Genomic DNA, 16,234 nt, shown 5'->3' with positions numbered 1-16,234 from the left:
TTGCAAAATATTATTAAAGAATAATATTGACCGTCTACGGGCAGATTAACTATTATTGAAGGCACAGAACACGAAATTATCAGAAGTGCAAGGCGGATAAGCGCTCCTAGTGGCATGGCAGTGAACTTCGAATTTGGGATAATACGGCGCGAGAATCAATATTCTTGCTTTGCGAAATGCAGGTGCTAGATGATAATATTCTTTATTTATACTTTATGGGTGTGCCTGGTAGTCTGCCGGTGAAGTGTGTACCTGGAGACGTTTTTATTACTTTGCAAAGTAATGTCCTCGAAAAATCTCAATAAATACTAAGTTTAGCCTCTAGTAGCCGGAGTTCACAGTAATGTAAAAATTTGTAAATGAAATCATGGTCCCAATTTAAGTGTAAATTTATTTATTTGTAAAACCCAATATTGAAATTTCGACCGTGTGGCCGTTGTCAAGTGGAAATTGAGTTCCTGATTACGAACTTCTCGCGTGTATTGCAGTCTTAGAATTTCATTGTAAATATTTTGCACGTATTCTGCTTCATTTTTGTTCACATCCGTAATATTAGTTGGTGTAAATGATTCCATATTTATGTTTCATGTAAAACAGAAACTGGTTTCGACACATGGTACTCTATGGACGCATGTCAGTTTGTTACTGCTTGAGAATCCGTGTGTGAAGTGCTCGATTTAAATGCATTTAAGTATACTGCTCGTATTCTACATTATTTTTTGTTCCTATCCGTTTTTCGTACTCTCACATTTAACAGAGACCACTGAAATTTTCATTGATTCCTGATTGTTTGTAGTACCAGTTAAGACCGTGTGAACACATTTATCCAAGTACTGTCGCATTTTTAGCAGTTGCTGGGAAGAATGACCTAATCACTAAGACTACAAATCATACTCTCTACTTCTCCATCTACACTCCTGGAAATGGAAAAAAGAACACATTGACACCGGTGTGTCAGACCCACCATACTTGCTCCGGACACTGCGAGAGGGCTGTACAAGCAATGATCACACGCACGGCACAGCGGACACACCAGGAACCGCGGTGTTGGCCGTCGAATGGCGCTAGCTGCGCAGCATTTGTGCACCGCCGCCGTCAGTGTCAGCCAGTTTGCCGTGGCATACGGAGCTCCATCGCAGTCTTTAACACTGGTAGCATGCCGCGACAGCGTGGACGTGAACCGTATGTGCAGTTGACGGACTTTGAGCGAGGGCGTATAGTGGGCATGCGGGAGGCCGGGTGGACGTACCGCCGAATTGCTCAACACGTGGGGCGTGAGGTCTCCACAGTACATCGATGTTGTCGCCAGTGGTCGGCGGAAGGTGCACGTGCCCGTCGACCTGGGACCGGACCGCAGCGACGCACGGATGCACGCCAAGACCGTAGGATCCTACGCAGTGCCGTAGGGGACCGCACCGCCACTTCCCAGCAAATTAGGGACACTGTTGCTCCTGGGGTATCGGCGAGGACCATTCGCAACCGTCTCCATGAAGCTGGGCTACGGTCCCGCACACCGTTAGGTCGTCTTCCGCTCACGCCCCAACATCGTGCAGCCCGCCTCCAGTGGTGTCGCGACAGGCGTGAATGGAGGGACGAATGGAGACGTGTCGTCTTCAGCGATGAGAGTCGCTTCTGCCTTGGTGCCAATGATGGTCGTATGCGTGTTTGGCGCCGTGCAGGTGAGCGCCACAATCAGGACTGCATACGACCGAGGCACACAGGGCCAACACCCGGCATCATGGTGTGGGGAGCGATCTCCTACACTGGCCGTACACCACTGGTGATCGTCGAGGGGACACTGAATAGTGCACGGTACATCCAAACCGTCATCGAACCCATCGTTCTACCATTCCTAGACCGGCAAGGGAACTTGCTGTTCCAACAGGACAACGCACGTCCGCATGTATCCCGTGCCACCCAACGTGCTCTAGAAGGTGTAAGTCAACTACCCTGGCCAGCAAGATCTCCGGATCTGTCCCCCATTGAGCATGTTTGGGACTGGATGAAGCGTCGTCTCACGCGGTCTGCACGTCCAGCACGAACGCTGGTCCAACTGAGGCGCCAGGTGGAAATGGCATGGCAAGCCGTTCCACAGGACTACATCCAGCATCTCTACGATCGTCTCCATGGGAGAATAGCAGCCTGCATTGCTGCGAAAGTTGGATATACACTGTACTAGTGCCGACATTGTGCATGTTCTGTTGCCTGTGTCTATGTGCCTGTGGTTCTGTCAGTGTGATCATGTGATGTATCTGACCCCAGGAATGTGTCAATAAAGTTTCCCCTTCCTGGGACAATGAATTCACGGTGTTCTTATTTCAATTTCCAGGAGTGTATACTCTCTCTGCAAGCCACCGTGAAATGTATGACACTCACTGGCAAGAAGCAACACCATTCACAGCACTCATTACGTGACAAGATCTAATAAAACCAGATATCAGATCTGTCAAACCTGCTAACATAGAGTTTTCCATTAAATACAAGAATGTACAGAAATGGATGCAAAGAAAATTGGAGTAGAATAAAAGCGATATACTTAAAATGCATTTGGATCGTACATTTCACACACAGATTTGTACGCTAAAACAGTTTGTAACAAACAGAACACCATGCGACGAAACTAGACTTTTTTATATGGAGTCATTTACCCCACCCTATATTACGGATACAAGCAGAACTCAATCGGAATACGGGCAACAAAATAGCAATGTTATTCAAAGAGTACAATACACATGAGAAGTCGTAGTCAGAAGCAAAATCTGGTGATTTTCTTTTAGGTTTCGTTATATGGGGCTCTGCTGTAGACTTTAGTGTACTTGTTACTGCTTACGAATCTGTGTGTGAACTGCTAGTTTAAATACACCCTAAATCTATCGCATTTATTCTTCTTTATTTTTGTTTGCATCCGTTTGCCGTACTTCCTCGCATTTAATGGAGAATTCCATGTTGGCAGGTTCAAAAATGTTCAAGTGTGTGTGAAATCTTATGGGACTTAACTGCTAAGGTCATCAGTCCCTAAGCTTACACACTACTTAACCTAAATTATCCTAAGGACAAACACATACATCCATGCCCGAGGGAGGACTCGAACCTCCGCCGGGACCTGCCGCACAGTCCATGACTGCAGCGCCTGAGACCACTCGGCTAATCCCGCGCGGCTGTTGGCACGTTTTGACAGAATTGGTATTCAACTTCAGTAAATCTTGTCATGGAATGCATACGTAATTCTGCTTTGAATGGTGTTGCTTCTTGACACTATGCATTTAACAGTGGTTTGCAGAGTATGGATGCAGATATAGATGAGTATGCGTTGTCGCCTTGGTGCCTACAGCATTCTTCATTGCAATTGATAAAAATGCGACAGTATTACGCAAGTGTTTTCACACGTTAACTGGTACTACAAAAAGTGTTTTCACACGTCATGAAGTGGTACTACAAACAACGTATTTTAGCAGAGGTCGATGAGCATTTCGCAGGCCTCTATGAAACGCGGGAGTAAGAAAACCGGATGGGAACAAAAATAACGTAGATTGCGAGCAATATACTTACAATGCATTTAAATCGAGCACTTCACACACGGGTTCTTAAGAAGTAACAAATTGATATGTGTCCACAGAATACCGTGTGACTGTAAGGCAACAGAGATAATATGCTGTGCAAAATAGACTGGAAAATACTTGTTTTGTGTTTTGATGGGCGTTGTAGTTCCGGTGCATAGTGTTTTGTTTTTCTTTTAATTGCAACGAATTATAAAAGTTTGGTGATAAATGCGTACAACTATATAATGTATTTAGATTTAAGTATTTAAATATTATAAAATATTGTAAACGAATTGTGGCCATGTTTAGCGATTATTTTGACTACTGTGGTGTCATGTGACCCGGCTCGGGACTGTGGATATGAGCGGGAAAATCGTGGTCTTGGTGCGTGGTCCGTTGTGGTGGCAAGTTGGGGGCGGCAAAGTGCCGCGAGTGCAAGTATGGACGCGAGTGTATGCGAAGGAACAAAGTGAAAGTGTATGGGTGTGAGACAAACAGTGTACGAATTGCACCGATTATTATTTGTGAACTTAAAAATGCATGGCCACAACGTTAAAGTGTTTCTTTTGAATAAATAAGTTCCAATCTGAACGTGTATAGTTCAATTCACTGCTCTTCAAAAGCCAGCCAATATCTGACTCAATAATAGGGGCGCAAATGCGACCGTTTACTACCAACCCCCTTTGCAGATGAGCCACGTGAAAAATAGGTAGTAAACGAGCCCGAGTTTAGTTGCAATTGGGGCTCGTCCGGGATAGGACTTTCTTCCATATTCCATAGTATTTCGGAATCGGATGTCCGTCTGATGTTAGGGTTTTTGAACAGTCAGTGTGGGGGCTCTGAGCTAAATCGGTGCATTAGCAGTACCGGAGTGTGTGTGCTGGACAAGATACGCGCTGCCCCGTGGTTACGCCGATATAGGGCCACCACGATTATGAGGCAGTCATTTACACAGTCTGATGAGTCGACCACGTGTTGCCGCGGGTAAAACTGCCGTGCGTGCCGTGACCACGTGTTGCCGCGAGAAAAAACCGTTGTCCGTGCCACGTCCATGTGTTACTACGGGTAAAGCAGTCGAAGCTGTATCCACGTGCTGCCGACGATGAACGCCGTCGTCCGTGCCACCGACCAACACGACTACATGCGGCCAGGGGCCTACGCAACGTGTTCTCGCTCCTGATCGAGTTTCCTGCGTGTCCACGCTGCCGATTACGATTCATTGCATAGCTGTGCTGCGGAGCTCACTGCAGACGTCGCGTCACACGAGGATATAAAAGATAAGTACAGCCAGCAGTTACATTGCAAAATTGTGCCCATTCATTAGCCATGGCCGATGAGACGCGTGAATCTCAAAGTGAAGGCGAATCAATGGATGTTAGAAGTAACTGTAGTAGCCCTAGTATGCCAAAAGAAATAGGCTGGATACCAGGAGGTGACCTGAGTACATTTTTTGTAAAACTTACTAGTAAATTAGGAGAAATAGACTCGAAAATAGGGAATATAAAAACTGCAATAGTTGGAGAAATGGATTCGAAAATAGGGGATATGGAATTAAGGCTTAGTGATAAAATAAAGACAGTGAGTGAAAAATTTTATCAGCTAGATCTCAGTTTCACTCAAATTACATATAAAGTCGAAACACACAGTTAAGGGGATACGGAATCACCTATCCCCGCAATGTTAATATATGCCTACTATAGGGAACATTTTCTCACAAACTACTGGAGACAGAGAGGTAAAAATTTTACTGTATGTGCATTCATATGTTACAACAATACTGAAACAACAGTTTATTGTCAAAGTATTTTCTTACAGAGATATTGTACATTTATTTTTAAGTAAATTTTTTCCATCGCTTTTTACTAGACTATCCCCCCTAAGTCTTTTGTAAATCAAGTAATTAAAAAATCGTTGTTTCAGTATGTAATAGGGACCTATGTCACTACGTCATAAAAATTTCAGACTTCTAGGTTGACCAGTACCTGAGATAATGTTCCTAGACGAAGTAAAAAGTAAACTTACGGGAAACGGAGAAAGAAGATTAAAACATTCCTGATCCGTAGCTAATACCCCCTTCACAGTCTTCATAATCATCTTCAAGTCTTCTTTTGGCACCCCTCTGCACCTGTCTTGCTTTTTTCACTAATGTCTTGATTATATTATCAGCATGCCTTAGTCTGTGCTGATCTAAAAAGAACATAGCACGTACCGTACGGGAACCAACACACATACCCAACTTTTGAAGGACCTGGCATTTAGTTATATTTCCAAGATTGAAGGTTGCCACAGCATCATACATACCAAAATGTAGTGTATTAATTCCGACAAACACTGTTTTTGGGAGACGATGCCATATCACACTATTCAAGCACTCGTTGGGGTTCTGCGTTTTTCCGTGAAGACATTTCATCAGAAGACTTCTGTCAGCCAGATCTCTGAAAATGGGCTTTATTTCTGCCATGATGGCTGATGGTAGACTGTAGTGGTGAATGTATTTCTCTCCTGTTGTTAGTCCCCTATTGTATTTACACCAGCTGTTTTCACCTTTGGGGCACAAACCATGTTGTGGATGCTCATCCGTGGATGCGGTGTGGAAATATAAAGCCCATATAGCTCTCCTCATTTCTTCAAGATTGCCTGTATTTTGCCTGATTGCAAGGCCATAGCAGTTCTGAATGTGGTCTATTATGGAATCAGTCAATCTTCCTCTGCCATCCAAGGTTTTCCCATCATCTAGTTTTTTCCCTTTCATAACTGATTTTAACCTTCTCAGCCTGGCACCCATTCTCTTCTGCACATGTCCTATACATTCAAGTTTGCTTATATTTACACTGTTCCCATATGGTTTGCTTTCCAAAACTTCTTTGAATGCTTTAGAGTCACCATCTCCCAGATATTTGACATAGCGAACATTATACCACTGTGAAGAGCGATGAAAAATTTTCTTCACCCCAGCAACCTCCATGCCACCACTACTACCATAATAATTAGCAATACAGTCATCACTGTGTTCATTTTTCAGCCTGCCTGTGCACCTACAGTATTTAGACATTATTGCAACATCAATAACCTTGCCAGTATCAACACTAGTTGCTGTTACAACACCATTGTTGGAGGTGTGGCCCCTTTTCTGCCACGTGCCATCAAACGCCACTGTGAGGTCACGACTGCCGTCATTTTCTTCCACTGCTTCTTCCACAGCAACCTGCATTGACTTCTGTGCTACATCTTCAACTGCAGATCCTAGTACATAATTGTAAGCTTCAAACTTTGAAGGTGCACTTGGAAGATTTAGAACACCACATAGCATATCACCAGCTGCTTTGCCCTTACCAATTGCTCGCAATCCATAAACTAACCTAATATTTACACTATAAAGTTCAGTTTTCTTGTATCCATTATTTACAGTTACTGAAACCGAACTTGGAAACTTACAGCTGTATTTACAAACACTGCATATTAAATTAAACTGGGCAGCCAGGCCAACATGGGATTCTACTTTCAGAGAAACGTTTCCATGACATTTTTTGCAGCACAAACTGTTTTCAAGAGCTTCACACAATATATTCGTATCAATGAGTTCAAAAACTTCATTCCCTCTATCAAGTAAATTATATTTCTCTTCCAAATCTCTTAGTTTTTTTATGAGAAGCACTGTTTTCATTTGGTGTAAGTTCGTTCGGCAAATCAGTAATAAGTGGATTCACATTTTCCAACAGTGATGATGATGAACTGCTTTGCTTTGCTAATGAATCATTATTTCTTTTCTTTTGCCAGTTCACACGCTTTTTAAATACTTTTGCTTTAGCTCTAGGCATTTTCACTGCGAAAAATGAAGCACTAAATACGAAATAACTCAACAACAACTACTTTCTTATATCACACTGTTTACAAAACAGTCCCGCCACAAAGTCAAAGAGTAACTTGAGGAAACCAGAGAGAAACATTTTCGGGCAACTAGTGTATAAATAGTCGCTGGAAACCGGGATATTTGAATTCATGTCACTTTAAAGGTACTGCCAAAAAGTTCATGGTCAGCCACGAGAGACGTGTATAACTAAAGCGCAATACCCGATCTCACAAATATATAAAAATAAAATAGTTATAATTGTAGTAGAGCTATGTATGATACGTCATTTTAAAGAGGAAACATGGCAGAATATAATACGCCAATAAAAAAAATTCGATTTTTTAACCCAAAATCCGATTCCGTATCCCCTTAAAATTGTTGAGGGAATTATTGAGAGAGTTGTTGAGGTTGAAAGAGGACTAGTAGCCAAGGTGGACACTGTGCAAAGTAATCTTGTGGGGCAGATTCAAGTACAGGAACAGAAATGCACGTTATTTCAAGAACAAACAGAGCCAGACATTGAATCCATTAAGATAGGAGGACTGCATTGCCATAAGGGAATTACTGATAATAAGAAGGAATTAGAAGGGGAAATAAATGTCTTGAGGGAAACGGTTAATGCTGTGGCAGCAGGGAATGGAAATTTACTGTTGGGATATCCTCTGGGGCCTGGATGTCAGTCAAAACCTTTTAGTGGAGAGAATAAATACCATGCAGTTCACTTTCTAGCTGCATGTAAGGATAACTTTGTGACAGGGATGAGTGAGCAGGCAAAAATTAAATATGTTAAGAGGCAGTTGGAAGGGGGAGCTCAAACCTGGGCCAACCAAAATGATTATAAATTTTGTGATTTTAAAACCTTTTAAAACCTGTTCTTGAACAAATACTGGGGCCAGGCAAAACAATTCAAATTGCAAAACGAGTTTTTGAATGGACCCAGTTACAAGAGTGGAAAGGAAAGTATGAGAGAGTTCTGTGTTAGAGAACTGAATAAATTAAATCATCTGGATAGGCCACTGGGTGTATTAACAGAAATATCTACACTAAAGAGAAGATTACCAGAGCATTTGCAATGGGATTTGATTCACAGTGCAACAGATTCAGTGGAAGAATTTCTTAATTTTGTGGATGATATGGACAGGGCATTGTGTTACAGACCTAAATACATGGAACATAGGGAGAGTGGAAGGTATTGTGAAAGGGGAAACAGTATTAATTATGAATACAGTAATAATTATAACAGGTGGAGAGAAGATAGAAGTGATCAGAATAATCGGGATTGAGATTGGAGAAGCAGGCCACAATGGTATAACAGATATTTTGAGGGGAGAAGAGACAATTTTGATCAGATGAGGAGTGATAGAGAAGGTATGAGAATAGGAATGCCAGATGCAAATGGACAGGGTAGGCAATCAAAAAACTAATTGATGCCTCACTTCAGGTCCGCAGGGGGGCTGGTAATTAGGTGAACAGGGCCAGACAAGGACACGATGGGATTAGTAATAAAGTCAGCAAGGAAAATAGGGAAATTGGGATATTTCATATGGATGCTGTTTTAGGAAATGAAAATCTATGGGGGGGGGTTTAACAATTATAGAAATACAGATAAAAGGTATAAGAGGAAAAAAGGGAACAAGGCTAATATCAACAATTAACAGTGTGAGATTTACATTGATGACATGTTTAAAAGGGAAGAGAAATTACAAGCAGAGGAGGACAATATTGGTTTGTGTGCAGCAAAATTCATTGAAAGATCAGAGACAGAGGTAGTTTCATCAAAACGGGGAACAGAAGTGGATATGGAATTAAGGGGCAATGTTCAGTCATAATGGGTGTGATGAATGGATAGAGATGTCTATTGGAAATAGTATGGAGAATTGTGGAAAAGGTGAGGAGAGGGTTATTCTGTGTGATGTAAAGGCTAATATGAGTGGTGCATTTGACAACGTGGAAAGTGCTGGTAAATTACCTACGGATAAGGTTACTGTGCTTGTGGGTGCAGGTGTTAACTGTGGTAGTGATAATGACTTCAGTGTGGATATGGAAATGTGTAATGATATGGCGAATGTTGCTGTAGGTTGCCCAGAAGATAAAATTGAAACCTATGTTTTCTTAACTGATGATGCAAGCCTGAAAGATGTTAATTGTGGATGGTTAGGAAAGGAGGAGGCTGATTATGATTTGAGTGATTGGGTGTCCTATGCAAAATTACATAAAGCTTTGATGCCTGAAGAATGGGGTAAAATAAAATTTAAAATTGCCAGAAAATTGGAAGAATTAAGTGAAGAAGAGAATGTTGAGTTTGCTATTAAGGATCTGTTTGAAGGGGATACTGATGTATGTTTTGGAGAAAGACCTAAAGATATTTGCATTATGCAAGAGGAAAGCAGGAGTGAAGTAGAAAGAGATTTATTGCAGGAATCAGGGCTGAACAGAGTAGAAATAGAGGTGATACAGCCAATAATTGATATCAATGTGGGAGGAGTTACAGATATAGCATTATTAGACTCTCGCTCAAGTTTATCTGCAATCTCTGAATCTTTCTGGCAGCAAATTAAAGGTTTAGGATTAATAGAATTACCAGTTACAGGAGTCAAAATTAAGACAGCAACTGGGACATGTAGCAAGCCCATCAGCAGGGAAGTATTACTGGAATTTAATAGTAATGAGTATTGTTTTGTTATTAGTTGCTTTGTGGTGAAGGGTTTGGCATTGAATGTAATTTTGGGTATGGACTTCTTGTACAAGTATGACTGTAGCATTTTTGTAAAGGACAGAGTGGTAGAATTTGATGCTGGTGGAAATAGACGAAGAATAAAATTTAAAGGGAAATTAAAAGGAGGTGAGACAATTACTCATTTACAAAGGATAGAAGAGGTAGGTGATGAAATGTGCACTGAACAGCAGATACATGGCAAAGTAAATGAAATGGGACATTTAAATGAGGAACAAAAGGTGCAGCTTACAGATTTATTGTGTAAACATAAGCATGTGTTCTCTGACAGACCTGGAAAAGTTGTAGATTTCAGTTATGTTTTGAGGGTATTGCCACATGAAGTGACAAGGGCCAAACCTTATCCTATAGCAATAGCTAATAGAGAGGCTGTAAGGGCAAGGATACAGATGATGTTGAAGTGGGGCATTCTGAAAATGGGGAGGAGTGAGTATTGCAATCCAATAGTAGTGGTGAAAAAGAGGGAAAGAACACTAATGGCTAAGTGGATGCTTGTAAAAGTTTGACATTGGTGAGTTTGTTTGCCACTTATGATCGAATATAGTTAGCCATGGAAATGGCATAAAAGAATGGGTTTCAAGATATTGCCAAATATTATGTGAAAATTTATATAGGAATTCATGGAAAAAAATTGAGCGTATTTATGTACAGTGATATAGCTGTATGGATGCTTAAAAAAATATAAGAATCTGCATCTGGGAATAAATTCTCTTGGTGCGGGGGGTAGAAATGTGTGAGCTCCTGATCTAGGAACATTTGAAGGGTGAAATAGAATATATTTAACTATGCCATGTTTGTGTTTGATTTGTGTGCATGTTTGTCATTTGTACAAACCTCAATAAGAACTGATCAGTGAACACAGGATGTTCCAGGGAGGGTTTGGATAGCCTGACTCCTGGGAAATTTGGGTCTGCATGTCTAGGCAAGATTTATGAGGATTTGATTAAATTTTGATAGGATGGCTTGGCTAACGAGAGGAAGCACAGTACTGCTGGCTGACAAGTTTGGAAAGCCTGCATTCCAGTGCATAAACCTGTGAACACAAGGGTTACAACAACCTCGTGCAACTTACAGAAATAACTGTGTAAAAAGTGAAAGTGTTGATGTGCAGCGAGTGTGAAACTTACATATAGACTAATATTTATATAAGTTTCTTTGCATTTTGCCTGCCAAATCAGACTCAATAGGAGACTATCTAATTGTATATTTGAATTGGATACATTGTTGGATAATGTTTGTATGTTTTCTGATGACAGTACTTACACTGATAAACTCACCACTAGAATACAGTTCTACATGTTTTGGTGCCATTATAGTTATAATTAAAATGTTTAATATATAAAGTAATATGGGTTTGCTCCATTTGGTGCTACTTCATGTTGCCATTACTAAGGTAATGTCTCCATGAAGTGGGGTATGTAAGGCAACAGAGATAATATGCTGTGCAAAATAGACTGGAAAATACTTGTTTTTTGTTTTGATGGGCGTTGTAGTTCCGGTGCATAGTGTTTTGTTTTTCTTTTAATTGCAACGAATTATAAAAGTTTGGTGATAAATGCGTACAATTATATAATGTATTTAGATTTAAGTATTTAAATATTATAAAATATTGTAAACGAATTGTGGCCATGTTTAGCGATTATTTTGACTACTGTGGTGTCATGTGACCCGGCTCAGGACTGTGGATATGAGCGGGAAAATCGTGGTCTTGGTGCGTGGTCCGTTGTGGTGGCAAGTTGGGGGCGGCAAAGTGCCGCGAGTGCAAGTATGGACGCGAGTGTATGCGAAGGAACAAAGTGAAAGTGTATGGGTGTGAGACAAACAGTGTACGAATTGCACCGATTATTATTTGTGAACTTAAAAATGCATGGCCACAACGTTAAAGTGTTTCTTTTGAATAAATAAGTTCCAATCTGAACGTGTATAGTTCAATTCACTGCTCTTCAAAAGCCAGCCAATACCTGACTCAATAATAGGGGCGCAAATGCAACCGTTTACTACCAACCCCCTTTGCAGATGAGCCACGTGAAAAATAGGTAGTAAACGAGCCCGAGTTTAGTTGTATGACGAAACCAGCTTCTGTTTTATATGAAACAAAAACAAACATGGAATCATTTATCCCACCCAAGATCATGGATGAGAGCAAAAATGAAGCAGAACACGAGCAATATATTTACAATACAATTCAGAGTTCAATACATAAAATAAGGTCGTAATGAGGAACATAATTTCCACTTGACAATGGGAGCCAGGCGACATTGCAATAAACCAGACAACCAGACCCCATCATAAATATTATGGTCTAGTACTCGTATTTCGCAAAGCAATAATACGGATTATCGCTCCATACTTTCCCGCATTCGAATCCACTGCCAGAGCACGAAGAGCGTGTAGAAAATTGTCAAAGCAATCAAATGCCCTACAGGAGATATGAGAAAGATGATAAATTCATTAGATGCTTGCATCAGGCGGGAACGGAAGTGAATAAGCACAAGCTTTTTAATTCTTTTAATTAAAAACGAAAAGCAATATGTATCGCCTCTAAAGTAAACCAGTACGAACATGTTATCTAATATGCTGATTAAAATTATAAATATACTATAGGCCTAATCATTCTCGTTGCTTATGTTCATGGTACCTGCGATAACATGGCTTACGTAGCACTGTTATGTTGGATATTTTTGATGATAAATAAGTAGTTTACATGAAATCATGCTATCTTTCCACTGAAAATCTATATAGTAGATTTTGTCAAGTTGCCTATGTGACAGGTCGTACGTATATTTCACATTTTATTAATCGTATTTTATTGAAATTATCCTCTTTATACGTACTGTAATTCTTGAAGTACTTCGCATATGTCACTGCAGACGTTAGTAACTAGCTGATGCACAACAGCTAATGAAATGCGAAACAATCACGAACGGAAATGTCTCCGGTTACTACAAACCAGAGTGTAAATGCTAGCCTCAGGTTATGTTGGTCGTCAATAATTAGTATTCTTTTTTCCACAATTGTAATGAGCAGCCAACGGAAAGCATCTGTGGTCATATGTGCCAAATTTTGGCGTAAGGCTAAGGAAAGCAGCTGTTGCAATTTAGTTTTAAGTACACTGCCTCCACGCATTTCACGTTTACATACAAATTAATCCACTTGAAGTCTTCCTTCCCTACGCCATTTTGCTTACTTTGTCAAAAACAGTGCGCTCGCCATGCAAATTAATCCTATCTGAACATTAATGTTTCGCATCTTATCTTTATGTAGTGTTGTCTCCTTTGTGTCGAGCCGCAGCGGTCAATCGCTGATCGTTTGGAATTCCCATGAAGTCTGGTGAAACGCATGCAACGAATTGGTCATGTGTGGCAGTATGGCAGCGGTTTGTTTGTTGTCTAGTTAGGTTAAATATTTGTGTAATTTTGTTCAGTCTCACTTCGCTAGGCACTGGTGGAGTGAGAACTTTATGTTAGAATTTATAATTATTCAGTGAGTGCGGACTATATTAAAAGTAAAGCTGAAGACGGAGTTGACACTTCATTTAAGATAAGGTGACCTTATTTTTGGAAGCCGAAGGTGGGACCAACATGGGTGCCCATACAGGAGGGCAAGGGTGGTCGTGTTGGTTGGGGAGGGGAGTAGGGAGGGGGTGTTAATACGCGCCCACTGGACAGCGAACTCCATGAATATAAACTGTGAGAGCCGCTGTGATCTAAATGTCACAACACAAACTGGAGATAACGTATGTTACCTTGTGCGCATTCAGGATTATTATTTTACCAAACTTCCTGATGGCAGTAATTTCGCAGTAACACATTTCCGTTAGCAATTCTTACTTCGTAATGGAGGTTTCAACGTTATTTATGATGCCTTGTTTAATACTGATGAATTTCGGAATATAAGGCCTACAAATTTGCTTTGTCTAACAAAGAGTGCTGAACCAAGGCACTGGCAGTTAATCTTGACGCAGTCTCAATTTTCTCATGGTTTTTCCCTGCCCGCCGCAGTATTGATCATGTGTTTGAATAACGACCGACACTCCTGTCTAGTACTTTTACCTAGTTCCATAGGATGAAGCCTGCCAGTGTTTCTGTTTCTACTTTTAACAAGTAAGATGCAAGGCCCTTTGTCAGTATAAGTTAGCGGTGCAACTTACATGTTAGTGGATGGTGGTACCTTCTTGGGTGGCGTCGATACGTAGCAGTTTCTCAATTGTGTCTCGTTGTTCATTGTCTCCTTCCTCCTTCGTGCGGTCCCGTTGGCGTTTCTGCGCGGATGGAAGGTCTCTTGCTGTAGTTGCGTCGACAGGTGAAATCTATTGGTGTGTGTCTGCGTCGTGGAACACGATGATTTCGTCGCTATTCACTTCACTGATGGGTGCAAGAAGTGCTTCAGTATCCATTGCGACATTATGCGGCTGGTTTCGCAAAGTCTGCGGTGCAGGGGGGCTGCAGTCGCCGCCGTCCGTGGTGGTGATCGCAGCGTAGCAAAAGTTCTAACGATATTGCAGAGCCTATGGAAGTAGAACAAATACCGGAATGACCTGTCACTGTGTACAATGCGAGAGCGCAAGCCTTGTAGTAAATGTTTACTACACCGTAGCTGCCGATATTGGCTCTTCTGCTTCCCGGAGCGAACTGAGATGGCGATTTTGATACGAAACAACTAGACGCATTATTAAATTTGTTTTCTAAAGAGAATGAGGTACCATATCAAATAAACATTTTAATTTAAATGTTTAGGGCTTACCTAGTATAGTGCTTGACGTGTTCTCTTATGTGAAATATGTATATCCTTGGATAAAAATTTAAGATCGCCGTTACTTTGTAATACTGTGCTGCTTTTTTTTAAAACCTAACCGTGCAGCGAAACCGTGTCTTTTTGTCATATGTGGACTCCGTCGCTCCTAAAACTTCTTCTGAGCTGGAAACTGGGAAATTTTGCAGGTCCAAATCTCTACTAAATAACTGAAACATTTCTCCAGAAGCACTCAAATACTGACTCTTGTTAGAGCGGGCGTCACGTATCTTGGCGGGTGGTGGGGGAGTTCTGCACAGCCAGCAGTTAGTGGTGGGGGAGCCAGCTGCCAGCTGCGGCAGTGTAGCCACACTATACGTTAAACGCTAGCCACACTATGCGTTAAACGCTCCATTCGACTGTCAGCTACTGACCGCAGCGCATACAAGTACGCGCGCATATCTATACGTCTTTGTGAGAAATGCGTTGTCGTCGAATTGTCTGCCCTTAAAATATGGAGTTGTATAAAATGTGTAAAAATAAAAAATCTGTGAACATTGGCAAGAATAACAGACGGACTTGCATTGTTTATTGTGTCTGTCGATCAACACAAGAATACCGTGTTGAGTAACTGGGAAAACTGCTACGCATTTATTTATCTTTCCTATTCTAACTCAGAAAATACGATCTTCTTGTGCTGCCTTGAAAAATAAAATTTGAAAAGAAGAAGAAACCTCGCGAAAAAATGCATACCTACTGATAATCAAAGGATTTTTATAATACATATAAAATGTTTTGCAATACGTGTCAGTACTGGGAAAAATCGCGGCACATACAGGAGTATTTCTGTCTCCCTTTCAAACCCAGAGGATACGTTCACTCCGTGATGGCTTGCCACCTGTAGTCAAAATTATTTATTTGGATTGCAGGGGAAATATTCGCACATGTGAAACTGTTACATGTCAGTTTTTAAGTGACCTAAGCAAACGTTGAGCAGTCTAGATGTAGAGCATCTTTTCAGCACATAGCTGAAAGAATCATATTTCAGAAAATATAAAACTTGCCTGTTATACATTAAAAATCGTTATTAAAAGAACCAAAGGCACTTTCTGTTTCTAGACACCTCACTTACAACAAATAATTTATAATTGTAGATATTGTGCCTATTGTACATAGTTATTGTCATACGTAATATAAAACAAGTTTCCACGTGCTGTTTGTTGGGACTAATTTTCGTGAAAGCAAGAACAGTTACTTTTTCAAAAATGAAGTCAGCATTCCGACTAGCACAAATAAAAAAGAAATTCTACATATCTTGAAGGATAATTCAATAAGAAAATCGACGAGTGTAATCACTGAAGACAAGCTTCAAAGTCCCCA

This window comes from Schistocerca nitens, chromosome 3 (genome assembly GCF_023898315.1).
Source record: "Schistocerca nitens isolate TAMUIC-IGC-003100 chromosome 3, iqSchNite1.1, whole genome shotgun sequence".
In the NCBI taxonomy this organism is placed as follows: domain Eukaryota; kingdom Metazoa; phylum Arthropoda; class Insecta; order Orthoptera; family Acrididae; genus Schistocerca; species Schistocerca nitens.
Note: the sequence above shows the minus strand (reverse complement) of the source record.